Source organism: Perca flavescens, chromosome 16, assembly GCF_004354835.1.
Source record: "Perca flavescens isolate YP-PL-M2 chromosome 16, PFLA_1.0, whole genome shotgun sequence".
Taxonomy (NCBI): domain Eukaryota; kingdom Metazoa; phylum Chordata; class Actinopteri; order Perciformes; family Percidae; genus Perca; species Perca flavescens.
This window is the reverse complement of record NC_041346.1, coordinates 9,863,078-9,887,556: the sequence shown is the minus strand read 5'-3', so window position 1 is coordinate 9,887,556 and position 24,479 is coordinate 9,863,078. Positions and strand designations below refer to the sequence as shown.

At 40.2% G+C, this 24,479-nt stretch overlaps 1 long non-coding RNA gene across 1 annotated transcript in view; it reads right to left on the bottom strand.

Moving 5' to 3' along the window:
- Window positions 1-9,415: 9,415 nt before the first annotated feature.
- Window positions 9,416-24,479, bottom strand: part of LOC114571116 (uncharacterized) — a 136,498-nt gene continuing 121,434 nt past the window's right edge. The window contains exons 2-4 of the long non-coding RNA XR_003694615.1: window positions 12,234-12,318; window positions 11,197-11,308; window positions 9,416-9,486 (exon numbers count right to left, since the gene is read on the bottom strand). This is a non-coding gene — a long non-coding RNA (uncharacterized LOC114571116). The remainder of the gene's footprint in view (window positions 9,487-11,196; window positions 11,309-12,233; window positions 12,319-24,479) is intronic.

Below are 24,479 nucleotides of genomic sequence, written 5' to 3'. Positions count from 1 at the left end.
AGGCGGTGTGAGAGGAACCGTAAACACGGCAAACAAATTGCTGATCGGTGTTCAAACGAGCCCAGCAGATCAGCTCTCCCCACTGTTTTCACAGCAAATGTTCACTCCTTGAACAATAAACTGGACTACTTTTTTTAACATAATTTTGTTCGTCCATGTACTACATATACAGTATAAAGTGATCACAATAAAGTTATCTCTTATCTAAGAGTTTAGCCTTGAATAGGGCTGCACGGTGAAAAAGTCATTTTGCAATTTACCATACTAGGATTGCCATATAATGTTCTTTACTTAGCCAATGTTATACAAAGTTAAAAACAGAATTAGATGTCAAAGGTTTAAAAAACTAGGAAAATTGTGGTTGCATAATCGTGGAGACATGTAATCTAAGCCGATGCAAAGCCAAGGATGGGATGTCATTTTTTTTGTAAATCAGTTTAGAAATACAAGCTGAGGCTACAGGCCTAATCTTTTCCTTAACTAGACTAAATGGTGCATGTTAGATTTAACATGAATTGTGAGCATGCTTATCAATTATTCAACATTATAAATGGAGGTCAGTCAAGCAAATAAGGTCACATTATCATAATTACCCACAGTCATCCTGTCCAGTGAAGTTTTATCAATGCACAACACTGACAGCCAAAAATAATTTCAGTGGATGATGTTAAATTAGTATGTAATGTAATTTCTTAAAGCAAACATATGGATATCTTGGTGATCGCAGGCAAATTTGCCACAAGCCCATCTATAAAAGATCCGAACACCCAAGAAACAACTTTTGGAATTGTTGAATCAGCACACAGCTCAAACTGATTTACAGTATATTCTAATGCTGCCGTAGCTGCAGGGAAATGTAACACTGAACAATAACCTCTTCTAGCATGTGCCAGTGGACTCCCACCATAACAAGTCAGCCAGACCCCTGGTGCTTGCACAGCCTGGGACAGGTCTTCAATCATCTTGTAAAGAGTTTTCGATACTACCTATTAATTTAATTCAATTTTATTTATAGTATCAAATCATAACAAGAGTTATCTCGAGACACTTTACAGATAGAGTAGGTCTAGACCACACTATAATTTACAAAGCCCCAACAATTACAGTAATTCCCTCAAGAGCAAGCAGTAGCAGTAGCTATTGCAACAGTGGCAAGGAACAACTTGGGGGGTGTGATGAACAGTGGCATTAATAGTCATAATAGAGATAATGGAGCAGTGACTACAATGGTAGTCGTAGTAGTTAATGTCATAGTAGGGCACAGCATGGCATTACGGGGTGTAGTGTGGCACAGTAGAGCATGGGTGGACGCGGCAGGACGCAGCCGGACACTGCAGGGAATCGCAGAGCGTAGCAGGGTGTAGCAGGTCCACGGCGACAGCTGCACCCAAGACCCAGGTCTTGGTGCCACCCTAATCCAAGGTGGTCTTTATTATTTCAGTCAGCAGCATACTTTTTGGTAGTAGAATTATAAAATCAATTGCTTTTTCAATTCACTAGATGGTGAAGTTGAGTTTTTGTTATAGTGAGAACTGTATCCTTTAAAATATAAAATATATTTAATTTTATTTGCAAGTATCGCAATATGTGTTCTCAACATCTTCCTCCACATCGTGGTTATAGAAGAGGCTGTCTGAGACTCTAGTTGATAAAACATCCTCCTCAGCTGAATGCAAGGGCTTGAGAAGCACACAGGACTATGCCTCTTAATTAGGATAAGGTGGCTGCAACCCACGGGAACTGTGCAGGAGATGGTCGCAAGTTAGAAAATGTCTGGATCCCGGGTAAGGTTGCTGCGGCAACTCCAGATGGAAGCAGCTTGTCAGCACACAGACATTGCAATTCATGTATGCATCCTCAGCCCCTGTCTGAGGGGATCGATACCAAGACAAGAAGGGCCTCTTTCATGGCCTTCTTCAGGTTGAAGAGGGGCAAGGCAAACAGTGCACACCATAAGCACATCATGCTGGGAGAAAACAAAAGGTAAACCAGTCACAACTACCTGCGATCAATCTCAAATCTCACTGGTTAGATAGCAACAGATGGAATGTAATCTCTCCATTTGCAATCATTTAAAAAAAAAAAAATAGCTAAATAAATGCGGTGAAACAATCAAAATCCTACGTTGCTGGTGTACTGTAGTAATCTGGCTCTGGGATGTAAATTGCTGGGATAAGGCATGACATCCGGCGGGTCCTTCCCCTCTTGCTATCTCCACTATTGGGGCTTAGCACCACCCTGGACGGTTGTGATTGGTTTGAAGAAATACAAGGCAGAGCATTTTTTCCCCCCTATCCTAGAATAGATAGGCAGTGTACTGCACTGAGACAGCGCTGCAGAGATAGGTCTGGCAATGTTATGCTTTTCCATATTTCCTGTCATATCTATATCATAATGTTGGATTTTCATGTTAAACGTGTCCAAAAAAAAAAAAGCCAAGCCACCTCAAATAATGAGGTAAACGTATTTCAGAGAAATCCCCGTGAGCTAAAATGTTTAGATTTTCAACTGTTCTGAACGCTCCGGTTTCAACAGTTTTTTTTCTACTCTCGGCTGAGTGTTCCGCAACTCCAAACGGGTCTTCTATGATTGGTCATCTGTACCAGCCAGGCAAGACTGGAGTGTTGTTTTTTTTAAGCTACTGCAGTGTTAACATTGTCGCATGCAGCTGCATGCCAACGGCAGTAAAAGATGTAATCTTGGCTACCAATGTTGATAAATTCTCCCCAATTCCGGGTCACATTACTCATTACTCCTTTTACTCCCACATTACATTTCCGGTTTGTATGTATTATTTGGTTAAGAAGCCTTTATCTGCGATTTTTGATGGTAGAAAGTGCTGCTATCAATCAATCAATCAAATCAACATTTATTTATATAGCACTTTACAGCAACCAGAGAATATCAGGGGGTAACTTGTTGTTGTTGAGTCTCGGGGCAGCAACTGGAAAAGCCTTTCATACCTTGACCTTGGGACTTCTGAAACCAGTTGATTTGAAGACCGCAATGACCGGTTGTGCTCATGCAGGGTTAAAATCTCGGACAAATACTCCAGAGCCAGGCCATTTAAGGCCTTGAAAACAAACAAAATCTTAAAATTGATTCTAAAACGCACAGGGAGCCAATGTAGGGTGTAGAGAACGGGAGCGATGTGTAGATTGTTAAAAAGCGAGCAGCAGCATTTTACACAAGTTGAAGTCGTGAGATGGAGGTTTGATTCAGACCAACATAAAAGAGCATTACAGTAATCCAACCTTGAACTAATAAAAGCATGGATCATTCTAACAACATTGCTGATCTGCTTGTCAAATTTCCTGCTGCAATCAAATGTAACCCCCAAATCTTTGACAGGGTGGCTTAGTTTATGAAGCGAGAGCTCCCAAACTCAAAGCTGGAATGTTTTGCATGCATGAAGTACTTAAGATAATACACTCAGTTTTATCTTCGTTCAAATAAAGGTTATGTGAAAGTCACAACTTAATATAAATAATACAACTAAGCAGGGAGTTTAGTGCGACACTGTCATTTGGTTTCATAGACAAATAAATTTGCAAATCATCTGCATAACAAAAAAATGGCTATATTCTATAAGTGTCCACTGCTACACTGTAACAGTAGCTGCATGCTAATGCCAGATAGCTGCAGTCTTGGTAGTCTTGGTATTCCTCCTGAAACCTTTCCGTTTATGTAGTATTTGGTGTAGAAGCCTTTATCTGTGATTTCTGGCAGCCAATGTTGGTCATTTCTCTGCAATTTTGGGTCACATTCCTCCTGAAACCTTTCCGTTTATGTCTTATTTGGTTTAGAATCATTTATCTATGATTTTTGACAGAAAGCGCTGCGATATTCTATTAGTGTCCATTGCTACCAACAGTAGCTGCGTGTTAACGCCAGATAGCTGTAATTTTGGCGGCCAATGTTGGTCATTTCTCCCCAAACCAGTGTCCAGTTGTGTAGTATTTGGTTTAGAAGCCTTTATTGGAGATTTTTCACGGTAGAAAGTCCTGCTATATACTGCGTTGCAGTCAGTCTCAGGCTCTGGAGGGAATCAACACAGCAGAGATCTCACAGCCGCGCTGACATGCTGTGGCCAATCAGAGCAGACTGGGCTTTTTCGGGAGGGGGGCTTAAAGAGACAGGCGCTCCAACAGAGCGTCTCATACAGACGGTGAATACGTAAGTGTAGCAGCCATGGGCAATATGAGAAACATTTTTTTTTTGAACATCAAAGCATGTAAATGTCAGAATATGACTTTAGGTAGCTTTTCATTTTGATCCCAACTTTGGATGTTTTGATTGATTGCCCAGTTTGATTTTTAGCAGTGTGTGTATTTTGCATTTGGTTTTATTGGTAGATGTGTTGCATGTTTTAACAGTTATTTGCACAGTGTGGCGGATTTGCTGTGTTTTCTTAATTGTTTGTTGGACTGGGAATCAAGGTTATTAGAAGGAGCTGTGATTGCTTGGACCACACCCCCTCCCCGCAGCTCAGGATTGGCCACAGGATAGTATGATGTGCTTGTTAAAGATGGATGTGAGACAGGTGCAGAGGAGGACAAAAAAAAAGAATCACGGGTGTGACCGGATGGAGGAGAGTTTTGTTTTTAATACTTTTTATGCTGTACAGAAGTAACCCGTTTTATTTTAATGACATCAGGACATAAACATGTTCTAGTAGAATCACAAAATACAAGTATGAACCTAAACAAGCTATATAAAAGGTCCACTTTAAAGTCTGAAGCAGTGCAGTGATAACATCCCAAGCTCTCTGGTTGTTATGGATGTCATAATAACACATGTGATGCCCCATTAGCGTCACATCACACAATAAATGATCTAATAAATACTGCTAACCTGCTCATTGTTTGTTAGTTACAGTGATTTACAGTGTTTGGCTAGTATTGATCTTTTTTTATACGTTCTTATCGAAGCTTCTGAGAGAGTACAGCCAAAGAAAAATCACAACCAGCTTAGAGAAGGATGAGAAGATACAGAGGATTCAATAGATTTGAATGGGCATTTAAGAACAGATGGCAGTAAACTCTTCACTAGGCCCAAGGCCATCAATGGAGACCTTGGTTAAAAATGTGGCCTGGCTACAGCTCTGCCTCCAGCAATCAGAAGGTATTGAGCAAACTGGTTTTAGTAATTATCAGAGATGGCAAAAGTACTCACTTCCCATACTCAAGTAGAAGTACAGATACTCTGGTAAAAGTAGAAGTACTGATTTAACTTCTTTACTCAAGTAAAAGTAACAAAGTACTGGCTTGGAAATTTACTTAAAGTATAAAAGTAAAAGTAGCCTTGCGAATGACAACCATTTTTTTTTACGCAAAGCTACATGGACCACACAAATGTTACTAGAGTGAAAGCTGAGAAACTTCAGTGGACATAGAAAAAAGGCTCTTTATATGTCATTGCCTACATTTTAAATTGATGTCTGCCTATAAAGAGCCTATTACAACTACTACTAGTCATCTAGTCATTATCTTTATTGTGACTATTACCATTGTTCATGACACCCCCAACCGGCACCGTCAGACACCGCCTACCAAGAGCCCGGGTCTGTCCGAGGTTTCTCCCAAAAAGAGAGTTTTTCCTCGCCACTGTCGCACTTACACATTCATGCATGCTCTTGGGGGAATCACTGGAATTGTTGGGTCCTTGTAAATTATAGAGTGTGGTCTAGACCTACTCTATCTGTAAAGTGTCCTGAGATAATTCCTGTTATGATTTGACACTATAAATAAAATTGAATTGAACTGAATAGGCCTAAAACATCACACATATGATTATTGTGGCAGAGACTGGGACTCCAGGTTAATAAGATTCTGACTGAGTAGCAAGATATGAATTCAATTGTGATTCTGTGAGAATTCAAACATGAGTCCTCTAACTTACATCAGAGGTTTGAGACATTCATGTTAACATTAGCCCAAAATAAAGTCGATTTGAGACAAGACCAAGTAACGCTATCGTTAACTTAAGTGGTCTCAAAAACAAGAACAGCCTAGAGTAACGTTAACGTTACTACAGCACTGTTACACTAAATCAAGTTACTGAATTTGTTTTTAATATAAAGCTATACATGCGGATATTGTATCAGCTAGTATTAGATTATTTTCAAATAAACTGAACGCTCGCTAACCTTAACGTTACTTGGCTAACTCAACTAAATGCTAGCAAACCAAGTCATTGTCATTGCTAGCAGGCGAACAAATGGAACTGACCATTAACGTAAACTTAATAAAGTTACTGAAACAAACAACAAATAGTTTTTGATAACAACAAAAAGATGCATTTACCTCTGTGTTTTTTTAAAATTCTATGGTGAATTCTTGAAAGCCAGCAGTTCGTGGTGTTTCGGTTGGCACAATTTGCAGCACATTATAACAACGTATATTCCCATCCAATTGAATTCGGTATTGATGACGCGAAAAATAATAACGGTAACTCCACTGAGATGATTTGAAACTAAAGTAACGAGCCAATTTAGTAAAATATAAGGAGTAGAAAGTACAGATATTCGTGTTAAAAATGTAAGGTGTAAAAGTAAAAAGTCTGCACAAAAAATAAATAGTAAAGTAAAAATACTTACTCTACTTGAGTAATCTAACAAAGTATTTGTACTTGTAAAGTGGCAGTGGAAAGAAAACATGAGGGACACACAAAAAGCTGATTGGCACTGTAAAACTGCCAAATAAACAGGTAAAACCCTGCACTTGCATGGAAAACCTTGTCAGATCTAAAACTCGTGGCAGTGTTTTAATATGACTGTTCTGCCCTTGTGAGTTTCAATGAAGGCAACAAATGTGTTCACCGTTGCAGACATGAAAGCCGAGGCATCAGGGACGTTCACTTGTTCTTTCACTGTAAATACAAAAGGCTTTTAAGATTTTTTTTTTAAGTGAGACATTCTGTAGATTTAATTGCAAACCAAGGTTTCCTCCCACACTACCAATGACAGCGCTGATACACATGATAATAGACACATAAAATTAGTGATGGAGTAATTGAGTCCTGGACTCGGGCTGAAGTCGCTACTCTCTGGATTTGTGACCCGACTTGGCGCACTGATGACCTGGACTTTGACTTGAGGATTTATGAAATCGGACTTGAGCATACCTAAAAAAATAGGACGCGGAAGTTGGATGAAGTTGCTGACTACTTTTATGGCGTTTTTCCATTACATGGTACCTGCCACCGTGGTCTATATATATATCTATATATATATATATCTATATATATATATATATCTATATGACTCTAGAGTCGCTACTCGCTTTGTTTCTCTCACATATATATATGACTCTAGAGTCGCTACTTGCTGCGGAGATAATCGCCGTCACTCTCTCACTTCTCCCTCGCTCACTCGCTCCCCACACACACACATACGGCGACTCGACACACACACATCACACATGCACACACCAGCGCACCAGTATAACCATCAGGCCACTTGTATGCTACGGAGAAAGCTCTGCGTGGAGCCTCCGGCAGCAAAAAAACACCGCTGGCTAAACTATTTAAAAATGCCGTCTCTCGCTAGCAATGCAGTGATTCGTGATTCGTGATTCTTCTTTCCGACCAATCAGCAGCCTGCAGGGTTTCACGTCACCTTCTCGGCTCGCCTCAGCTCGCTTGGAACCTCGACTGAGCAGGTACTAAAAAAAGTACCTGTTAGCAGGTACCAGGTACTTTTTTTCGTAATGGAAAACCAAAAAAGGCGAGTAGAGTCGAGGTGAGGCGAGAAGGTACCATGTAATGGAAAAGTGCCATTAGGTGCAATAGGCAGTGATGGACTCAGATTTGAGTCGCTATTCTCTATACTCGTGACTTGACTCAGACTCTTCTTTGGTTATTCGGACTTAGACTAGGACTCAACATTTGGGGATTCGACTACAACACAACTTAAAATGATTTTGTTATACTGAACTATAATGTATAATATTTAAGCCAAATATAATACTTTTTGAAACTGACAAGTTTTGTTTAATGCCCCATACCCGGTAGATGTTAGGGTTATAGCATGCTGTAAGAAATATTCACCAGTGACATCTACATCCATAGTTGGTTGGCAAAATATTCAGAGATTGCTGAATTGATTTGTTCTGTGTTTTTAATCTGTTGAGGATAAAGAATCAAGGACTTCCTTTTCAGAATACGGATAAAAGGAGAACCTCTCGCTTATTGTACTTTATTTGGAGCTGAAGATGAAGTTTCAGTTTTTCAATTTGTATCATTTCGTACAGGATAATCTTAATGGAATCTTCAGTGGGAGTGTGTGTGTGTGTGTGTGTGTGTGTGTGTGTGTGTGTGTGTGTGTGTGTTTTCATGGTCTCTTTGTGTGCCCAGACAGAGAGAAACGCAGGGAAAGACAAAGAGAAAATAATCTACTTCTCATCAATCTAGCAGACAGTCATCAATGTTCATTTGTACGGCTCTCTTGTGGCAAACAGTCTAAGTGAAGTTTAGCTGCAAAGCAATCGAATGGAATGGCTGCTTTTGCTGTTTGTATGAAGGTCAGCTAATATAAATAAAATAGCTATCTATTTTTTTTGTAGTTGCTATGTATCAAAAGCCCTGCACCTTGTATTGAGAAACAATAGGCGAGCATGTCATTGAGCAATCAATACATTCAGATGGGGTCTAACTCAGGGCAGTTTCCTATTTTGCTCAGTATAGTTTGTGTGGGCCTTTACATCACGAGTGGGTGTCCCACTCATGATGTAAAGGCATAAGCTGCAGATTTGGTTGCTAGGCTGCAGTGTCATGAAGGTGGACGGTGCTACACATAGAAGGGAACCACCAATGAAGAAGCAGCAGCAAATACTCATTTAGGCAGTGTTTCCTGAGTACATGCACAAACACTTACCACCTTTAGTAAAGCTACCGTATGGAAGCCAACTGTGCGCACTATTGTCCGTCCACTGTGTATTTAAATGTTAATGTTCAGTTTAAAATGTGGTTTTTTTTTCAAATTCAGTGAAGTATGAATGTTTGAATGCAGCTATTTCTACCATATGATGTAATATTAGCAACATTTAGTGCCTATGCAGGAATTAATGTGATGTTTATCTAGAGCAAGGATACTCAAATATAAAAAAAAATAGTCCAATGATCAGTGGTTCAGAGTGGATTTAGTGGGTGATGTTCAAGCTCTAAAAAGGTCCAGAACACCACATTTCTGGGAAACGTGTTGTGTAACCAAAACTGGGTACAAATAAATATTCATTTGTTGAAATATTTCATAACTGAAAATGCTGATTTCACGGCCTTCTCTTGTGTTGCAATGATTCCTCTGGTAGCTTAATATGATGAGTTCAGATGCTAAGTTTTGCGCTTCTTATCTGTGTTCTGTTCGCGAGTTTGGTTCCAAATGGCCATGTTTGTTGTCGTGGTGTTTTACCTTCACAATGGCCACTGCAAATCAAGGACACAGGTCTTGTGCATCCCCTGGGTAGTCATCCGCATGTCTGGAAAGTACTGTAAAAAAGCACAAAACAAAAGGTTTTCTCCTGCTGAGCTGCTGAGAAAACACTGAACTGCAATCCTGTCTTCATCCTGCAAGAGGACGCCTGTATGTGTCGAAACACAAAATAGCCTGATGTTGACAGGTCAGCCAAAGCCCAGTGATTATCGAACAAAAATTAAGGGGAATTTATAACAAGCCCAGAGGACCCCCTCTCCATCAACCTTTGGAACATTGCTCTGGCATTCTTAAGACCAAACTGCATAGCCTTGAAACTAAACAAGACAAAGGGAGTCTCAACAGCTGTCTTGTTGTCCCTGATGCCCTCTGCAGGTCCAGTGTGCTGAAACACTTAGCTCCATACAGAGATTAGGTATCGTAACCTGTGGCAGTGGCAGACTCAGGCCGTCTGAAAGCCAGGGGCTAAAAAAGTGAAAAAAGGGCAACAGCTACATGCGGTGGGGCCACAGCACCCAGAAGGTTTTCTAGCATGTAGGACAGCCTATATGGCACTTCATCACGTTTTCTCCATTTTAAGGCCACCATGAATGGCAATTACAGTAATTGCATGAAATCAAAGAATCAACACATTTGCATGTTCTTGCTAACAAGAGCCAACCTATTTCCTGCTGGAGTTATGGCTATAAAGATGGCGTCAGATGTAAGCTGGCGTGTTGTTACTTTTTTTGTACACTACAACAATGCGGTTAAGCATAGAGAACGCCTGAGAAAAAGAGACTGAATATAGCGCAAAATTCACAACAGGCGTGAGGACCATTAGCGTGGCCAACCAAAATCGCGTGATCTGAAGCCTGAGCGACGACGGCTGCATAGTACGCCCGCGTCGACATCGACACATCCATTGGGTCTGATCTAGCATCCACCAAACCACAGTGCAGCCAAAAGCAATTAACTGTTTAGTGCTTAACAGCTTGGAAGGGGATATTTACCAATAAGAGTAAATATCTCCCTTATTGTCTGATGCAAATTAGAGTCAAGGCAGTCGATGTTGGGAAGTAGTTGTACATATATGTAGGAGATCGTATTGATTGTGGGTTCATTATTGGCATCTCTCTAACCTGTTGAGGGACAACTATTACAAAACAATTGCTCTGATTAAACATTCTCTTTGTTGCTGTTTTTTTCTTTTCTTCAGAGCCACTGTTGTCACCAACACCTTTGTCAACTACAGTCCCAAATTCCCCAGGTTACGGTTAGTCTTTAATCTGAATGTGTGCTCAACTGGCATGGCGTATTTATATTAAAAAACGCCAAAGCAAAGCTGCAGTGAGTATGCACACATTGGTATGCTGTGCTGTTTCTGGCTGTGTTTCCATAACAGGCAATTTCGACATCATTTTCAGTGTTGTTGCAAAAGGAGATACTGAGGAGACCCTCCCCCCCAAAGGATGTCAGCTGTGCCTAAACATAGCATGCTTAGCATATCAACAAGAAATGGGTAAGAATATGTTTTCATTGTTTTTAAGCAGGCCAGCAAGCAACGTGTGGACACCTTTTTCAGAGCACTATCCAAGCTGCACTGAGAATTAACTTTGGGGCGGCTATTTGTGATGACAGCTTTCTCTCCTGTCATACTGTGTCTTACAAACACAACATAGCTCCCCCACAGCCCGAGCCAGTGTCCATTAACACATTGTATCACTATGCAGTGAATAGTAACCTTTGAAGAAGCACTCAGAAGTTTCCTATTTTCTTTTTTTTACCAGACAAACATGAAAATCCACTTTAGGGTTGCAACTCTACGACCGGTCCCTCTCTGTGACGTTGAAATCCCTCTCTCTCTCCCTGCTGGCTTGCCATCTCGTCTGGACTTACCTGGAAAGTTTGAAAATACTTATCCTGACTTTTCTGTCCCACCTTATTGACTTGACTGTCAGTTAAAAGTAAGTGTCTGTGTGTGTGTGTGTGTGTGTGTGTGTGTGTGTGTGTGTGTGTGTGTGTGTGTAAATAAGTAATTTAGAAAATAATTTGGGAAGTAAATGAATACGTGAGTAAATGGGTAAATCCATAAACACGGAGTTCATACACTGTATTGGCTGATTCTAGCTCATTGCAGATATACCCAGGGTGCGAATATATCCCTGATCTGGCGATGACAGTTAAGTTTAGGCACCAAAACGACAAGTTCAATTGAGGAAAAAGATCATGGTTTGGATTAAACACTCCTAAGGTACGAACGAGGGTTATCTGGGTAAAAGGATTTTGTTTTCGCCAGGAAGTGAACTCTGTTCCCCGGCTTGAAAACAGTTTTTGAGATTATTTTCCACTGAATATTGAAGTTCCTAAATACGTCTTTTGGCATGCCTGGCTAAGTGGCACTATCCATGGGGAAGTGGGATGATTTAATTATTGCTTTTGTTTTGTTGTGCATGATGAAAAAACATCCCCCTCCTCTGTTTTTTCACAAATTGCTTTTATGTTGGGCTGCCATCAAGAAATTGTAGTACAGAAATTCCAAAGATATGTTTGAAGTGATTAAGGAACAGTGTCTCCATTAGATTAGTTTCTTTTTTATCTGTAAAATATGCTGTACGTGTTGTTTAATAACCACGTTTAAAAGGATCCTTATCAAAAATGTTTGTGTATCTTGTGTGTCTACGAAAAAAAGAAAAGGGGGGTGGGGGGGAAAGAATATTGGCTGACATTTTGTTACAACAGTATTTAAACTCTCAAATATTAATATTGGTATTGAACATATTCTGGGGTTTTATGCAAACATCCAGAATTGGATTGGACTCACGTCGTCTCTGTCTTGGCCAAAAAGTTGCACTTGAACCCACCGCAAAGAGACCAGACGATGGCCAACCACCACATACGTTCTGCGCCTGCGTGAGAGGAAATTGATTCATCATTCCAAAAAAAAAAAAAAAAGACACAAACATTGCTATGACACATACAACAAAACAGCGTTTGTCCGAATCAGTGAGTGGCAGCACGGGTCCTTTCATAGGTCAGTTCAGTTTAGTCATGCAGTATAGTCAAATAGCAGCCCTCTCAGGCCATCCCTGCCTGACCCCATCAATACCACTAATTATCTACTATGCACTAAAGCCAGCATTGATTGCCTGAGCCATGGTGGACTTTCACCTGCACTGGGGGGAGTTAGGCTCCTGCTGGCTCCATGTGATTGGCTCTCAGTGGAGTCCGATCGTGTTGGTACTGAGCAGGACCCCTGCAGACCCTGTCAGAAACACTCCGCATCAGCAGCCCACTGACCAGGTTTTCATCACTTGTTGAATGTCTAAGAATCAAAAAATCATTGCTTTGACTGGAGCTCACTTACAACATAAATACATGTTACAATTTTGAGCGCAGATGCCTAAAAGAATGAGGCAGCAGTTTTGGCACTGAATCACCAGATATAAGGTGGATGAGGTGAGTGCTGCAAGTATTTACTTACAAAACGTCCAAAATCATGTTGTTTTTTTTTTTTTTTTAAACCTTACCAAATCTTTTTAAAGAAAATGAGATCAAACAAATATTGAAGTATCCATGTAACATAGTAATATACATGTTATTGGACCAAAAATAAGGTTTCTTTTGTCCACAATATAAATAGCAATAATCTTTCCAAATTGAATGCTATGTCTTAACAGCTTACAAAGAAACACATTGAATAAGGAACTTAAGTGTTTGTTTCTGCACCACCCTGAAGAATTTTAATTGGCTGCAACTGTAGATGTCATTTGTTTGAACACACTTTGGGAGAAAACTCTTCATCTTTGTCTGCCTTGAAAACATCTCCTCCGATCTTGGAGCAGTACAACCACTCTCTCACACTCACACACACACTCTTACTTTATGCAGCAAACATACAAAAATGCTTGCATAGAGCGCTGCACAGAGGTTGGACAGATGTTTTCCAGATGCCACTGATGGCAACTGCTTGTCCGGTCTGAAGACTGTGTGAGTTGATACCGCGCTGAGATCACACTCTTGTCTAATTGCTGGTATTGGCGAGTACGTGAGTCGTTGCACTGATTCCGATACCACATGATTTAGCCCAGAAAATATTCCTTCCGTTATGACTGGCTGTCTAAGTAGATGTAAAGACATGTTAACGCACTGGTATTGGATCGGTACTCCGTATCGGCCCATACGCAAGTTCAGTTATCGGCAAGGAAAAAAAATGGTATCGGAACATCTCTACTTGTCACCCTCTATGTGATTCACTCATGTTCATGACTCACAGTGATGCCTCTTCTTTTTCTGACGGGGAGAACAAGCAGGAATGACAGTGTTGCCTAATGAGTATAAACCATGTGGATTTGCTTTTTATATCATCCTGTTTGTGATGTATGTGAATGTTGTGTGTGATGTCTTAAGCTACTGGGACCTTGAATTTCCCCTTGGGGATCAATAAAGTATCTATCTATCTATCTATCTATCTATCTATCTATCTATCTATCTATCTATCCATCTATCTATCCATCCATCCATCATTAATGGCCTTACATATTGCCGGGCTAAGTGAATCCCTTGACCAGACACCATTTAGCATTAAAACTCCCAGCCTACCCATGTATCATTGTCTGTGTGGAAAAGCATACTGCTAACTGCTGTTCCCGTTGTGTGACAGCAGACAAGATAAGCAGCCATTGATTTCCTCCCCCTTGACATTGGCTGAAAGAAGAACCATCCGCCTTGACATTGGCTGAAAGGAGAACCCTGCCCTGACCAGAGAGGTGAGTTTCAGCTTGTAGCGTTCACTGCAGGCTGATATTCTATCTGTGCAAAATGGACCAGCGTTGCTATACAATATTCAAATATTCAGCTGATGCTCCTTGTTCATTTCTTTTACTCAGAACACAACTCTACTTTTCAATCTGCAACGCAAATTTGAGGATTTATTCAATATCGTTCTTCATAATTCATACATGTACACACTGTGCTGAGAATATGCCTGCTATAATCTCTGTTGTTAATCTGGATAAACGTATTTCTGTTAACACTTTTGAGGAATACTTAACATTCTATTCATTTATTTCCGTTTCTGAGAGGATGAAATCGCTGCAGTGGAGCAGATGAGACACATGGCAATTTCATGGAATATATTAATTTATTCATAGACCTGCTTTAGTGGGTCATGTTTTGTTTTTATGCGTGCCAGCAAATGGATGCATATATACGGTACATGTGATGATTTGTCTCAAAGAGACTCCAATATTTTCACCACAACTGACACACAGCCCGTGGCATTGACTTTATAGCCAAGCTGATGGACCATAACTAATTCCCTTAAGGATTTCAGTTTTTTTTTTTAGCAGTTTATGGAAGAAATTGTGATGTCAAATGCAGAGATTTAGACATTTAATTGTTCTTTTTCCTTTTTTTTTACAAACAAAGTGGCCTTAGAGCAACATAAAGAATACAGATTTTCGGTGTCAGTTATTTAAAAAAGCTACAGGAAATATTTGCGAAACGTTTTTGAACAGAAATAATTAACAGTGTGTTTGACAATATACTTTTACAGTATCGCACCATTAGCACATGAACACTATTTCACTGTGACTATGAAGCTATTTAACAAGCACTTCTTGATGTTTTAGGTGGACTTTGTGGTCCGCAGTCATTTGCCATGGCAAATCCACGACTCATGAATAGGTTTTAAAAAAGTGTGATGATGTCGGTAAATTCAGGATCTCATATTCCTCCATCGTTATGCATACGAGTCATACAAGTCAATGCAGTGTGGTCTGAATTATTCATCATATCCCACCTCTGTAAAACTCAATCGCTATGAACTCAACACATTTTTAGGTTTTTACCAGCCGTGTAACCTCTCAACTTAATCATTATCACAGTAATCCTGGATGGATGCTGGATGCTGGACGCGGTGAGGTGGAAGTTGGTCGGATGTTGGCATCAGCCTCAAGTGCTTGACGCAGTGAGCTACATTGTACAGGAGCAGCTGATTAGCTTGAGGCTGAATTGGATGATGTATGATTGATCAACCAAAATGGAGTTGGCTCATGGGGAAATGGCTTTCATGGTTTTTGATTTGCATTTGTTGGGAATCGAGCAGTGTGGTTAAACTATCTTTTAGACAAAGATCTCAGAGCACGTGACCTCGGAAACAAAGGAAACCACATGTCCCACGTGCGGCTTTAGCAGAGAAGAAGAAATCGGACAACAGGGACACCGCTTTTCTTAATCGTGTCGACTGAACTGGTTCTTCGCTGCCTTTTGAGAGAAACCATTTTTTTCCGTGAATCACTGACGAGTGAGACGGATTCGTTTTGTTTACCACAGAGCATCTATGGGATCAAACAAATGGGAACACACACACATAGTAAGGAGGCTAACGTTTCTGGGCAGAGAGATATAGGTGTGTGTTATTAATGTCAGTAACCGCTATTGCGGCAACTTGTTACAACACTGAATGTGATTAAGAAGTAAGTGCTACTGTTGCACGTCTTACTATTAATATGATTGTGACCACTGAGCCCAATGTATTGCTGTGAAAGTACTGCATCACGGTACTTGTTGATATATGTTGTATTTGATACAGTAGATTATTGAAACTATAATGCTACACTGGTTAAGTTACTAATACACATATTCATAACTGTATTAATATTGATAAAGCATCTTTGACAATTTGCCAATAATTGAATCTGTACCTTGCTAATCCCCAACACATTAATATGGGTCCAGCTGTGGCTGTTTGCCAGTAAAAGTCACAATGGAGGTTTGTTTAGATTTTTGTCTTGCAGGTTTTGTTCGCCAAGTAGAAAATGAGTTAAAGGATTCAAAACCTTAATGCTGACACATGCACCCACGCGGTTTGAAATGGGTAGAACTCCGTTGCAGAAAGGTGATATGTACTTCCACTCTTCAATCAGAGTTTAGTGTTAAATAAATCATACTTTTTTGTATGAGTTTTCTTTTTACTTGAATTGTTGCACATTTTGTCATTAGTACTTATTGTTATAGAGGAATACTCTTCACTTGATGAGTTGATGAGCAATTTCCCCTTGGTTCGGTTTCGTTTCACACCTGGAAAAATCCAAGCGTACCAAAATGCGTCATTACACATCATGCAAGAACGTTCACTCCTCTAATTGGTCCGATGTGTCTGGAGCGGGAGCAAGAAATTTAATACAGGAAGACGTTCCTGTGTTCTGGACTAGTTCATATTTCTTTCATATCCATGGTCAAACCAGCTCATTTCATTTAATTTATCAGACATTGTTTCGTCTGCTCTGATCACCGAGACTTCGCTCTGCTCTGCCGCTGTCTGTCTCCAACCTTAGCGGCGGCTGGTTTGACCACAGAGATGTGAGTGATTGTAAGTCTATTTCTGTGAGAGAAACACTGAAAGCTGCTATAGTTTTATGCTCTGCTGCATCGCAAATTGCAAAGCACACCTGACCATACAGGAGACATTAGCTCAGACTTGTGGAGTATATCATTTAGTTGGTGCGGTTCGAGGTCGGATCACGTTCTCACCACAAACGAACCGCTCCAGAGTTTGGTTGAAAGCGTACCGAGGCCACCTCATGAAGGAGGTCTCGGTACGCTTGTTTGATCCGCTTTTGCTACGCTACCGAGTGTGATTGCCGCATTCACACCTGCCCAAACAAACCGCACCAAGGGGGGAAACGAACTCTAGTGCAATTCAACAGAAGTAAACAAGGTTGTGAAAGCCCCCAAGTTTAAAATTAAATTGTATCGGATGGGTCAGAGATAGGGCTGGCAATCCAAATATTGAATCGCAATTAATCAAACTCAGTAACTCAGTTTTTAATCCTCTTCTCAACATGCAACAAGCAAGCATATTCGTCCACACGAATATGCTTGCTTTATGCAAGTGTTTATTATTATTATTGCAACAATCCAAAACAATGACAAATACTGTCATAGAATATTCTCCAAAACAAGCTCAAAGGAACTGTGTGCTCAAAAAATATGCTGACAGCATAATATGGCAAACTCAAGACCATCATGCAACAACAGATTAAGTCAGAGAATATTAACCTTTAGATCACTCAACAAGATAATGAACTTATGCAGTCGCTGTTTGTAGCGCTCTAAAACATCAGTGATCCTGATGATGCTCTGAATATGATTGCTTGCAATAAGTAAACACTGTGTGTCATGATTTCTGATCCTCTGTGCTGTGAGAAGGTTAAGACGGAGACATGAATACTGATGGTATTCAAATGATTGCCTTTGGATATAAACACATCAGAAAACTGGTGGCCTGCCTCCTAATTAAATGTTTTAGTTGAGCAGCTCCCGCGGCTCTATCTCAGGATATATGGCTGACGTTTTCACCAGGCCACTTGGGAATACAGTATGCGTGCCCTCCAGCAGCTTGGCCGTTTAGACTCTAGCGTCTAACCGAGCATGCTGCTCCTTGGCAGCATTTAAGCTGCTGCTAAGGCAATGCAAGGCAAGGCAGCTTTATTTGTATAGCACATTTCAGTAACAGGGCAATTCAAAGTGCTTTACATAAAACATTAAAGAGCAGTTAAAAACAATAAAAAAAAAATTTAAAATGGATAAAAGACGAGAATTTACAGTGCAGTATAAGAACAAGTTAACCGAGTCCAACTCGGGCCTCCCAGAGGACTTATACTTTAACTCTTTTTCTGTTGTAACACAGGTTCCAAACCTGGCCTCGCAGAGCACTTATAAATTAACAATTATTTAAAGAAAGGCGACATCAAAAAGAAAGGTCTTCAGCCTTGATTTGAAAGAACTGAGCCCCAACATAAAGTTCTACATCCAATTTGGTGGTCTTGTTGTCATGTTTAGAATGAAAATAAATAGCACAGGATCTCAGGAGCACAATGACCTCCTGTAATGATATGTCTTGATCAAATGCTGTCAAATGGTTTATCACTCCAAGCACAGGGTTTCTAGCCTAGAAATCTAGACGCACCCTAGTGGCAGCAAATTTATTTTGCAGCCAGGGTCAGTCTAGCTACTCTCCGTTGACTTGCGAGCTGGAAAAACCAAATTTTGGTCAGGCCAATCACATTGTGTATAGAGTCGGTGGGCGGGCTTATGGCTGCTGCTGCTGGGAACACAACAGCGGTCTTCTGGAAGACTTGGAGTTAAGCTTTTCTTTGTAAAAAGCACATTCTTAAAAAAGGAAGATGTGATCGGAGTTTTGCCGACCGGATACGGCAAAAGTTTAATCTATCAACTAGCTCCGCTACCTTCTTCGTCGCTCTGCCTGGTTGTAGTGCTATCCTATTGCATGCAGAGGGAATCTGAAAGACAACCGTTTATCCCGCCCCTCGGATTGAGCCCTGTCAATGGTGAGTTCCCAGACCCAACATCTTGATGTGTGTCTGGCTTGTCAGGCTACAGGGTTTCTGCAGTTTCAAGTCAAATTTAAAGTGCGTAACTTTTTGATATTATTGAACGTCCATTACATTCAAGCCATTGCCAAATCAGCTCCACACAACTCTCTCTGTATTTCTCAGTATGGCTGTGTTCAGAAGATTGTGTTGTCCGGTGACTTTTCCGCGCAGAAGCCCAAGTGAAGATAATAACCTCTTCTGAAGAGTCCATCGTGTTTTTTTAATCCTCTGTGTCCTCCTTGGCTACTAGCAACTGCGTGGAGGAGGGGTGGGGGTGGTGCGCGATCACGGAAGGCTGTATCATGTGGACGCGCTGACAGTGTTGTTGTCGTTATTTCGAATTCCTCATGGGGGAGACAAAAACTACACACTATAGCTTTAAGACTTTTCAAGACCATTATGAATGAAATTTGAGACCTATATCACGACATTAAAAAAGAAACACATACAAAGGAAATACAGAGTCACATAATTACTTGCAAGTAAATTAATTTCTTGAAATTGAACTAAAGCGACATGCAAGTAGCTTAGGGGGGTTGCAGAGCAGCTGTGGTACAATCCGCTGCACGTTGGTCTCATTTGTATGTCGTTATACAGCGAATTATATTTGGACTAGCGAAAGAAAGAACTACAACACCACAGAATCCAAAACAAAAAAAATTGTAAAGCTGCGGGAGCCTTAGAGGTAGCGTTACATGGACATACAGTGGGTAAACTAAGACCTGTTATTATTGAAGACCTAGAACACAATACTTCATCAAATTGTTTTATACTTAAGACCCCGCAAAAACCCTGCAAGCATTATATTACCATTCAGTACCACGTTTCTCACAGGAAACTATCAAAACTAAAGGTTTATTGAGACACACAAAGATATACATATTTTCTAACAAGCGCTACATTCGTGTAGGAAGATACAAAAGAGGTCTGTTCACACAGATAGGAAAACAGTGTTGCCATTTAGCATACAAATAAAACGGATGAGAATGACTTTCTTCAGACTTCTCACACAATGGAATGTGGAACGTAACATTATTCCCAACACTAAATTGAACATGAACTACTTTTTTTGTACACAATGGATGAAAACAACCCTCATAATTACATCATCACACACCCAGTTTCTTGAAAAATCTTATCTGGCAATAAGTGCTGCTGTGTTGATAAGAACAAGCTTCCATGTCCTCTCCTGTTTCTCAGTGCAGGACCCAAGTGTGTCCGACATGAGCACACAAAAGGATTTGTATAGTTTTGATCAGCTGGAGATTCTAATCTTCCGTTTAGCATATTACACAATGTGAGTAACAGCCTATAGCGGTTTTACAAAATTAGATATTTAAATCACTTTTTCAGATCAGAGATGTTCTGAGGGCTTTTACTGCCTCTAATTGTGATTATACATGCGTTGTGGTGCTTCAGGTTTAATTCTTTTAAACAAAATCTATACAAAACCACCATTTTTTGTTTTATTGATATCATGAGTGAAAGTTGACGCTCAATGTTAAATTTTTTCATCCTCCTATTATTATCTATGTACATCTCTTTTCGTCTCCATTCCTTTGTTAAAACAACGAACAAATTAACCAAAAAGTGATTTAAATAACTGAGCATTTTCAACAGATGACATTACAGCATGACATCCTTAGAAGCTAATAATTTGCTCCTTTTGGTGTTATGCTAATTTTCTTTCAACTGAAAAGTGCAATTAAAGCAACTTCATTGTAAAAGTCAGTTATTGGAGCAGCAGTGTTCGTGAACCAAGGCGACATAAGTGTCAGACTGCTTCTTCAGAAAGTGGGTGAACTCAGCTGTGACAAGTTTTATTAATAACTACTACAGCTCATATTTCCATTCTGACATGATCTTAAAACCTTCTTAAATGAAACAAAATGTATGAGACTCTGCATGTCTGAAGCATCAAAGACCAAGAACTGTATTTACTATCTCACCTACTGTAAAAATCACTGGGAAAAGTCCTTGTGCGACATGTATCACTTTCACAAGATGTACAAACCCCACAGGAAAGTTGATGCTAAAACAAAAACCCTGTTTGGAACATTCCACAGGTGGACAGGTTAATTGGTCATGATTGGGTATAAAAGGAGAATCCCCAAGCAAGGATGGGGGGAGAGGTTCACCACTTTGTGAACAACTGCATGAGCAAATAGTCCAAGGGGGGGTGTTAAGTGCCCATGGCATGGGTAACTTGCACATCTGTGAAGGGTACATACAGGTTTTGGAGCAACATATGCTGCCATCCAAGCAATGTCCTTTTCAGGGACGTACCTGCTAATTTCAGCAAGACCATGCTAAGCCACATTCTACATGTGTTACAACAGCGTGGCTTCGTAGTAGAAGAGTGCGGGTACTAGACTGGCATGCGCAAAATTTGACAACAGAGACCTCGGACTGTTGAGCAACTGAAGTTGTTATCATTAGTGAATATTTGTAAAAAACAATAAAGTTTATCACTTTTGACATTAAATATATTGTCTTTGTAGTGTATTTAATTGAATATAGGTTGAAAAGGATTTGCACATCATTGTATTCTGTTTATATTATACGTTTTACACAACTACCCACCTTCATTGGAATTGGGGTTTGTATATTCTGTATCCACTTCTATCTCAACACTTAATTGAAACTATATAATGCACATCTTGAATCTTCAATCCAAAGTGCCATTCATCTTTTCCTCCTGTGGAATGCTTGCACAAGGTAGAACCTGCATGCACTTAAAACTTTAAGCATGAAAACGAACAGGAATTGCAATTTGGTGGAAGGGTGATCCAAATTGCGGGGGGGACACACTCATAATGTTTCCCTCTCATCAACACATTAGCACTGCATTAGGATCCGGCGATGGGTGGGAGCCATAGATGTATAAAGAGAACAGTGGTAGCAGATAGGCCAGGCCGGGTTCGGACAGATATTTAGAAATGATGTTCGGGTTCGGGCTCGGTCACATCAGCACGATAAGGCATTGATCATATTAAATTTAAAAAAGCTTATTATGTAGGTGCGCGCCTGTGTTAATGTGCGCTTGTTGCCCCGTGTGCGCTGATCCGCTCATCTGTTGATGAATGCCTTCCTACAGTTGCGTAATAAAAGCGGGCTTTCCACACAAACAAATTTACATGTGTCATTGGTATGAGAAAAAAAAGCTCGGACATAAATATCTTAATGCCTGTCGGGCTCGGGCCGGGTTCAGTTACTGCTTGGTCGGATGTGCGGGCCAGGCTCGGACAGAAAAATGTGGCCCGATCCGCAGTCTAGGCTATAGGATGCAATGTAGACATTATGAGGTTCGGACCTTTGCTGGGAATTAATTTTGTATAACTGGGACTTTTCACATTTTCATTCAAACACCATGGACTCAGGGGCATAGCGCCAGACCCTGGGCCCTATGCATAAGCAGTCCTGATGGGCCCCCATGTTCCTCAACACCCACCCCCCCGAAAAAAAAATAATCGGGCCTTTGTACACATGAGTCTGGAGGCCTAGATGTTTATAGGGTAATAACTATCAACTGTAACGCTTAGAGTAGCCTGATAACACACATTTCAAACCTCCTTTGTCGACATTCATAGCCTACTTTACTGTGGTTACTAATACATTTTGTTGGTTTTCTCTGTACCTTTACTTGCCAGCCTGCATACTATGGTGTCTCTCTGATCATCTGTTAATTTATCTGGCCATAGTCCTGGATCCTCTGGCAAAAACTGGTCTGCACTGCTCTGCCTACTTTCCAGTTCCTCAGCTCTCTATTCCACACTGTGCTCAGAGCAACACTCATGCTCCCTGCTGACTTCACTCCCATCATCCTCAATCAGATGTTCTCTGTCATCTTTCTCTATGAAGGATACATTTGATATTAACCTCTTATCCTAATTGTAACCTAATATAATAAAACACATTAAGATGTTAGTGTTACTTAACACCTTTCAGTCAAAATAGCTAAACATGGTTTGCTTTAATTTTGATATAAGCTCACCTTGTTTCAAATCCAAAAAGGAGACTGAGGGGTCTGTTGCTCCCTGCTGTGACAGTTTCTGAAACTGAGGGCCATGTGTTTCACAATGTTAACATCTGCTTCTACTAAATCTGACATAACTATAATGTTGACATGATAGATATCTACCGATGAGCTACCAAGCTACCTATGACACTGATTAGCCTATTATTGCTAATTATAGACATTATAGCCCATTCATTTAAAATTAAGCATGTTTTAAATTAGGCTATTACAATGGTGTGTTATATGCAAACAGCATTGCTAGTGTAGTTTATTTATTTAGCCTTTACCTCAGATTACAAGTATAACCAAATTATCATTTGAAAGTGTATGTTCTGCTCTTTATATGGGTTGTCTCAGTTTGTTTTTAGCACTAACAGCCACGGAGATATTGAAGCAGTTTAGCATCATGGATTTCGTTTTTTAGTTTGTGCTCACCTTTCTTTGAAAAGAAGTAGGTTACCAATTGTTTCCGCTCATTTAGTTTTCTCTCCTTCTCCTGTCTTTCCTTTCTTTTTGGTAGCATGATTTGGCTTTCTTTGAGAAAGACATTTCTGCAGCAGAAGTTTGCGCTCCACCAGACGCTCAACTGAACTAGCTAAATGCGTGCAGATGGACTAAACCATTTGGCACATTAGCAAGGGGTGGGTGAGACCTTAGTCTTTTTTTGTATATAAAATGTAGTCAGTCAATCAACCAAGTTATTCAGCCAATACACTAACTTCACATTTCATCTGACATGCATTATGAAATTTAATTAGGAAATGAAAATATTAAAAGGTGAAATAAAATATATTAGACTTTTCAAGGGCCCTCTCTCCCCTTGGGCCCTGGTAATCAGTATCGGTTTTACCCCCAGTCCGACGCCCCTGCATGGACTACATAGCAGTGATAGCACCTTGTTTAGATTTTTTGAAAAAGTGACAGCCCTAGTCCTTGCCAATCAACGCTAGGTAAACACGACTTAATTAATTAAGAAAACTTTATATTAACATAGTATAGAGATCAATTTGCAGGCCACTGGAGCTCAGAGCTCATTTGTTTTACATAATGATTAATAGTATCATAGATGCTATATCAGAAATGTTTCAGGACGCTCAGGTAGCCTGACTGCTGTTATCAATCATGTATAACATTTAATGTTACATATTCATGTGCTGAAGTTTCATCACTGGGTTCCCCATAGTGATTGATGCAGCAGATTGTCCCCATGTCCTTTGCACCACAGCCCTGCAGAATATGAGATGAACAGACTCACTGTGACACTGCGTTGTTTTCCCATTGGGCCTTAATGACAGGCAGTGATAAGCCTGTTTATTTCTTTTTTTTTAAATTATTTCTTATTATTTTTGCACTTTTACACCTGCAATCCTCTCCAGCTCTGGCTGCAGTAAGCTGAGTCATTACATAGTTTGTTCTTCTTGAGAGAACACAATTTATTTCCCTACATACATGTTAAAAATTGTGTGCAGCACGATAACATAATCCCACAATTATTCAGCTACCATTGGGCCCGGGTGGGTCTGGGCCCACCCATTTTAGGTCCGGGACTACCATTTTGACCCAGGCCTATTGTGAGTAGTGAGTGATTTTCATTCAATAAGCAGCCCGAGGAAAGCTTTGAGTGAAAGCTTCTCAGCCAATCAGCGGCTTC